This window comes from Myotis daubentonii, chromosome 5, assembly GCF_963259705.1.
Source record: "Myotis daubentonii chromosome 5, mMyoDau2.1, whole genome shotgun sequence".
Classification (NCBI taxonomy): Eukaryota; Metazoa; Chordata; class Mammalia; order Chiroptera; family Vespertilionidae; genus Myotis; species Myotis daubentonii.
This window is the reverse complement of record NC_081844.1, coordinates 60,504,945-60,512,069: the sequence shown is the minus strand read 5'-3', so window position 1 is coordinate 60,512,069 and position 7,125 is coordinate 60,504,945. Positions and strand designations below refer to the sequence as shown.

The 7,125-nt window shown below is 43.1% G+C and overlaps 1 pseudogene; it reads left to right on the top strand.

Moving 5' to 3' along the window:
* Positions 1-2,602: 2,602 nt before the first annotated feature.
* Positions 2,603-5,556, top strand: LOC132236138 (dnaJ homolog subfamily B member 1-like; annotated as a pseudogene).
* The last annotated feature ends 1,569 nt before the right edge of the window (positions 5,557-7,125 follow it).

Below are 7,125 nucleotides of genomic sequence, written 5' to 3'. Positions count from 1 at the left end.
CAAATTAACATCACAGGCTTTAAATCCACAGAAAAGAGGATTTATAATGAAAAATGCAATAGCACTGTCACTCTGGCAGAAGTGACAAATCTGTTATAATTGAGGTCATAGTGCTTCATTAATTCAAATGCAAAAATAGCCGATGAGTAGGCAACATGAAAGGAAATGCACTGCATGTAAGTAAAGCCATTATCAAATCTTTCCATTTTATGAATTCCCTCAATAATAATAATCTAACCATAATGTATCTGTTCTTTTGTTGTTGTGTTTTATTTTCTATTTTCTTTTTCCTCCAATACTATTTATGCTCCCTATACCCTTTTCTTCCATCTCCACCCACCCCCCTCACCTGTATCTGTTCTTAATCTCATATAGCCCAAACAGATTTTATTACCCAGCGTATTTCATCTGAAGATTCCCTCTAGTCATCTGAAGATTCCCTCTAATAGTACACACTCTAGTTAAAGTTATATCTTCCTAATAAAACTACAGATTCCTTAAGAGCAGGACTTTGGGAGGTTGCTCATCAGCGATGGCAGAGTTGGAATGTGCATTGGAGGTTGAGGGGACCAGCCACAGTGCGAACCCAGCTGTGTGCGGTGTGACCAGGAGGAGGGTCCTGACAAGGTCGCTTTCTCCAGGCTTCCTATTGATCGGAGAGCCATTCACCACCCTTACCATGATTTCGTCTCCTGCTTAGTTAGGGAGAGTTTCTACTGTGGGCAGCCAGGAACTCTGTCCGGTAAGCCAGAAATAATAAAAGGGCAAAAAGTGCAGGCTTTCCAGTTGTCAGCCATTTAACAGTGTGATTTAAGAGGTAAACTCAGGGCGGTTGTTCCTAAGCTTTGGGCCATGAAGAGCTGGGATGATAAGTCTATTCCATTTATGGTGTTTTTGAATCTAAGCACCCATCATATATTTTCAGGAGGCCAGAAAAAGAGCATGTGTGTCGCATTATAAACCACTCTTTCAGGTGAAGATGCTGAATTGTTTAATAAGATATCAATTTATTTAAAGAGTTACGGAATAGGAAGCTTTCATCATTCTGTATTTTCTTAAGCAAGACAGAAGAACTACTGTCACTTGGAAGCCTAATAAACTAATTCATCTTTTCAAAGAACAGCATACTCAAAAAGGGCTGCAACACTATTAGCGATCTTTTCTTTTTCACACAGAAAGAGTTATTATCAGGTTATTTTCAACCTAAATCTTCTAAATAATCCATGAAACCAATGAACACCTTCTAAATCAGCACAGCGATATGCACTCCTGAATACTAGCAAGCAATGGCAGACAGCTCAGTGACAGACAGGAGAAAGACCTGTGTGAGATAAACATGAAAACCAGTTCACCGTTATTGACGTTACGAAGTTGCAACTTGAAGCAACTGCAGCAGTCACCCAGGTGTTTTTAAGATTAGTCTTAAAAAAAAATAACCAAATTAAAATATATAAAAACCATGGTCAAAGATAGAAAATGATACACAATTGACCTGAAAAGGCAGACACAGGCAGGAGAGCAACATTTACTCTATTATAATGCTCTTCTAGGGTGTGTATAATACATTTTAGAAAGAACTACCATAAAGAAACCTAAATCACATTGTAGCTGTACATATATTTTATTTAGATATATTTTATTATTTTGCTATACATTTAAATGAACAGATTAGTATCTATTTACATTTCATTGGATATCAGAGTTCATATAACTTCTAATAAAGAAAATACTTTGGATATTAATAAAGTGAAGCATCTGAAATAAAATAAAAACAGATTTTGTGCTCTACACTAAGTAGACAAATTATGTGAATATTTCCCCCTTGAGCTTTGAATGAGGCTTTCCTTACATTTTTAAGACACTTTAATCCCATTCTTATTTCCTTTAAGGATTTTACTTACATGTATTACACACATCTCATGGGTCCATTCTTTAATTATCTATAACATGAAACTGACTGTATCTGCTTTATTGGAAAACTCAGACTCTTCAAAAGAATGTGCAAAATTTCTGATTCATGACTTGAGTTGTTTCTTTTTTAGTTTTCTTTTACTTTTAGTATTATTAATATCACTAAAGGATGAATTCAGATCTTCAGTCTATCATTTTGGTTTGCAGGGTAAACATAATATATTGCCTGTGTTAAAACATCCTAGGTAATGAATAGATTAAAGATAAATATAATTAAAAGTAATCATTGAATAGTTTTATTTCTAGCATTGTAAGACCTAATATCCCATGAAAATAACAAAATGTGTGGAATAAAATTATAAAAAACATTATGAATGTTGGCATGAGACGGCAATACAGTGAGGAAATCAGGACAGCAAATGAGCCAAGGTAGAGACGCAGAGAGGAAAGTGGAATACCTGAAGTTGCCCTTGTGCTTCTGAGCATTTTCCAAAACCCAGTGAACTTGACCTTCCAGGGTTCAGGGACCGGAAAATTAACTCAGCCTCACTTTATCCCTCTAAGACAGTGGTTCTCAACCTTGGCTGCACAGTAGAATCACCTGGGAATCTTTTTAAAATCCTGATTCCCAGGTGATTCTAATGTGCAGCCAAGGTTGAGAACCACTGCTCTAATAGGAAGTCGTGGTAAAATGGTGGACTATGAAATCTCCATCCCAACAATTCTACAATTAAACTGTCAGTCTCAAAACTACAAGCTCAATGGAGAAGAGAAAATTTCTCTCATGAATTTTAAACCACAAGCTATCCAACACGTAGGATTTTTTTTTTCTTTTTAACTAGTTCATACCATCTGAGTCGCCAAAACTTAAGAATTATGTTCTAAATGTGCAAATTGCTAACGTAAATACTTTCAGGATGAATTCACCTTCAACCCAGCTTTCAAACAACTTCCACAGATCAAGTTCCAAGGAAACTATATACCTATTGCTAACAAGAATTAAATATGTGTGATGGTAAATTTTATGAGTCAACTTGACTGGGCCACAGAATGCCCAAATATTTTGTCAAACATTATTCTGGGAGTGGTTTTTGAATGAGATAAAAATTCCCCACCCTGCCCTAGTTGTTTTGGCTCACTGAGTAGAGTGTTGGCCTGCGGACTGAAGGGTCCTGGGTTTGATTCTGACCAAGGGCACATGCCTGGGTTGTGGGCTTGATCCCCAGTAGGGGGCATGCAGGAGGCAGCCAATCAATGATTCTCTCTCATCATTGATGTTTCTATCTCTCTCTCCCTCTACCTTCCTCTCTGAAATCAATAAAAATATATATTTTTTTAAATCCCCACCCTAATGCATGTGACACTCCTACAATCAGTTGAAGGCCTGATTCCATAAAAACAATGACACTTGTACAGTAAGGGGCAATTCCTCCTGCCAGAGCCTGATCTGGGAAGCTGGCCTTTTCCTGCTGCGGGGCTCAAATGGAAACATCAGCTCTCCTTGGGTTTCAAACTTGCTGACTTTCAGACTGGAACTTGCATCAATGGCTCTGCTGGTTCTCAGACCTTTGCACTCAGACCAGCACTACCCCATCAGATCTCCTTAGCCTCCAGCTTGACAACTGAAGATTGTTAAAATCAAACAAATAGAAACCAGACTTGAGATTCCCTGAACAGACAAAACCAATTGAGTCATATAAGCAAAACTTAATTCAGCTTATTCTGCAATACAAGCCAAACTCAATTTGGGCTACTTCTTAATACCTCTGAAAATCAAACAAAACTTAAACTGTTCCCCAAAATTGATATGAGAGAACAACTTTTAACAATACTAGTTACACACACATACTAGTTACACACACACACACACACACACACACACACACACACACACTAAAATCTACTTCTGCTATTTCTGAACTTTAAATAATACCCTGGAGTTTCTTAGCCTCCAAAAATCACATGAGCCAGTTACTTAAAGTCGCTCATCATACACAGGTCAACTGAAACCACAAAGAAAAAATTCAAACTCACAAAAACTTTAGATATTTGGATGATCAGACATAGAATAAAATAAGAATTATTTTATTTTCAGATAAAATCAGCTTTAAAAAGTTAGTAAACAGCAAACTTGAAAGTAGCACAATAAAACCATACTTCTAGAAATGAAACTGTATACTTGAAAGCAAAATACTGATATATGTGTAAAAAAACAGCCTAGACATGGACAAAAAAAAAATTATTCATTGAAATATAACTGAAGAAATTAGCATAAATATAGCACAGAAAACAAAGAAGTACCACCATGAAAGTGAATTTAAGTACAATGAAGGTAAAATGAAATTTTAAACATATCCATTCAAAGTCCCATAATGTGAGGATAGAGAAAACATGGCAGAGGCACATTTTAAAAAGGAACACCAGAGAACACTTTATAGTTGGCGAGGAACTCCCATTAACGTTTAATATGCCCAATAAGTCTGAACCAGAGCAAATAAGACATTAATGTGTCCTGGTGAAATCACAGAACAGCTATGACCAAAAGGCCTTACAAGTAACCAGAAAGAAAACATTGCTTTGGGGGGACACCGACAGCGGGGCGGCAGCCGCAGGCGGGGCCATGGGAAGAGACATTACCAGGCGCTGGGCCTGGCCCGCGGTGCATCAGACCAGGGGACCAAGTGGGCCGACCGCCGCCAGGCGCTGCGCTGCCAACCGGACAAGAACCAGGAGCTGGGCGCCGAGGCCTCCGCCATGCTCAGCGACCCGAGCAAGCGCGAGATCTTCGGCCGCTACGGAAAGAAAGGCCAAGGGTGGTGGCCCCAGTGGTGGAGGCGGCGGCGGTGCTAACGGCACCTCCTTTAGCTACACATTCCATGGGGACCCTCAGGCCCTTTGCTGAGTTCTCCGGCGGCCGAAACCCCTTGGACGCCTTTTCTGGACAGCGGAACGGGGAAGAAGGCGTGGGCATTGAGGACCCGTCCTCTGGCTTCCCCATGGGCATGGGTGGCTTCACCAACAGGAACTGTGTCCGCTCCCGCCCTGCCCGAGAGCCCACCCGAAAGAAGCAGGACTCCCCTGTCACCCGTGACCTTAGGGTCTCCCTTGAAGAGAGCCACAGCGGCTGTACCAAGAAGATGAAGATCTCCCATAAAAGGCTGAACCCGGATGGGAAGAGCATTCACAGCGAAGACAAAATCTTGACCATTGAAGTGAAACGGGGGTGGAGAGAAGGGACCAAAATCACCTTCCCCAAGGAGGGAGACCAGACCTCTAACAACATTCCCGCTGACATCGTCTTTGTTTTAAAGGACAAGCCACACAATATCTTTAAGAGAGATGGCTCAGCTGTCATTGACCCAGCCAGGGTCACCCTTCGGGAGGCTCTGTGTGGCTGTCCTGTGAATGTCCCCACTCTGGACGGCAGGACCATACCCATCGTGTTAAGATGTCATCAGGCCTGGCATGCGGCGAAAAGTTCCTGGAGAAGGCCTCCCTCTCCCCAAAACACCCGAGAAACGCGGGGACCTTGTTACTGAGTTTGAGGTGATCTTCCCGGAAAGGATTCCCCAGACGTCAAGAACCATACTTGAGCAGGTTCTTCCAAAATAGCCACCTGTGTTCCCCAAGGACTGACCAGGGACCTTTCCACCAGTTGTGGACCCGCGAGAGAACGGGAGGGCCCAGGGAGGGCTTTCGTACTGCTGAATGTTTTCCAGAGAATATATTACAATCTAAAAAAAAAAGAAGAAAAGAAAAGAAAAAGAGAAAACATTGCTTTTAAAAGAGTGACAATTACCTGACATCTGACATCTCTAAATGTTTTCTGTAGCCCATGCTCAGGGAGGAAAAAAACATTATCAATCAAGAATTCAATTTCTGGCAGAAATATGTTTTCAGAATGTAGGCAAAATATAGAACACATTCAAAATACAATGGGGAGGAGGAGGTTTCTCTGTGTGATATTGAAATGGTTCTCTTTTATTTTTTTCAGGAGATTCCCAAGTCCATAGCTGAGACAGAAAGATCTGAATCTCATAGTTGGTGCGGCAGATCCTTACCCATAGCGAGGGCCCTGAAGATGCTGGATGGCCCAGAAAGGGAAGCAGCCACAGAGGGCCCCAGTGGCACACAAGGCTCCCCGACCAGAGGAGGAGAATCCCAGGGCCTGTTCTCCCCCAGGTGAAATGCAAGATCTGTGGGAGCTTTGGGCACAAGGAAAGCAGCCTCAGGTGTCCCATGAAGCATTGGTATAGGGCTGAGCCCACCCCCGCCACCCACTAGCCCCGAGGATCCAATAAGATGAAGGAGAACCAGAAGCCATTGGCTCCCCAGGATCCACAGAATCCATGTCGTCCTTACATGACTGCTAGGGATATTGAACAGAAATCAAGGCTCAATGAAGAACAGAGACCGGCTCAGAGCGAGAGAGACAAAAAGAGCCTCAGGAAACCTGGGAGGACGAGACAGAACTCTGTGGCTTTGTGAGACATCCAACCCGGCCGATGCCCATCCCCACAAGCAAGAGAAAGTATGTGCAAGACCCAGATGTCACCACTGAGTGACCTGTCAGAAAACCTGACGTGACATTCTCAGCACCTACAATCAAAACACTGAGGGAAGCACCTGCTCACCTCCTTGACTAATAGTGGGCAGGGAAGGCCTGTAGCAGGCACTCTTCACCCAGCAGCACGCTTTGTCCAGAATCCCACCCACAGTGTCCACCAGAGGAAGAACAGGCCCCATTTTGCCTCCAGCATCCCATGCTGCCACATGCTCATCCCTCAGGAACAAGCCAGGTTCCCTGACGGGAACTCATACAAGCCTCCAACCTCCTGCTGCACAGTGTGTGGGCCAGGATTCCAATCTCAGCGTCAAGAGACCAGACATCCTTCCAGATCTGCCAGAAGTGCCTCAAACACACACACACACACACACACACACACACACACACACACACACACACACACACCCCAGATTCAGCATCTGCCTGTCCCTGCAGAAGAACATGCAGAGACCAGAAGTGCAGCGTCTGGACCAGTGCCCTGCGTGTAAGACTGTGCAACCCTGCAATGTGCCCCAGCTCCCACCAATTCCCCAGGTTCCACACCAGCCCATCAAAACCGTCTTTAAGAGAATAGATGCAGGCCACGGGAGCTATAAGCTCCTGACAGCTACCACCCTCCCTCCTGCTGAGAAGCCCACCTGTGCTGC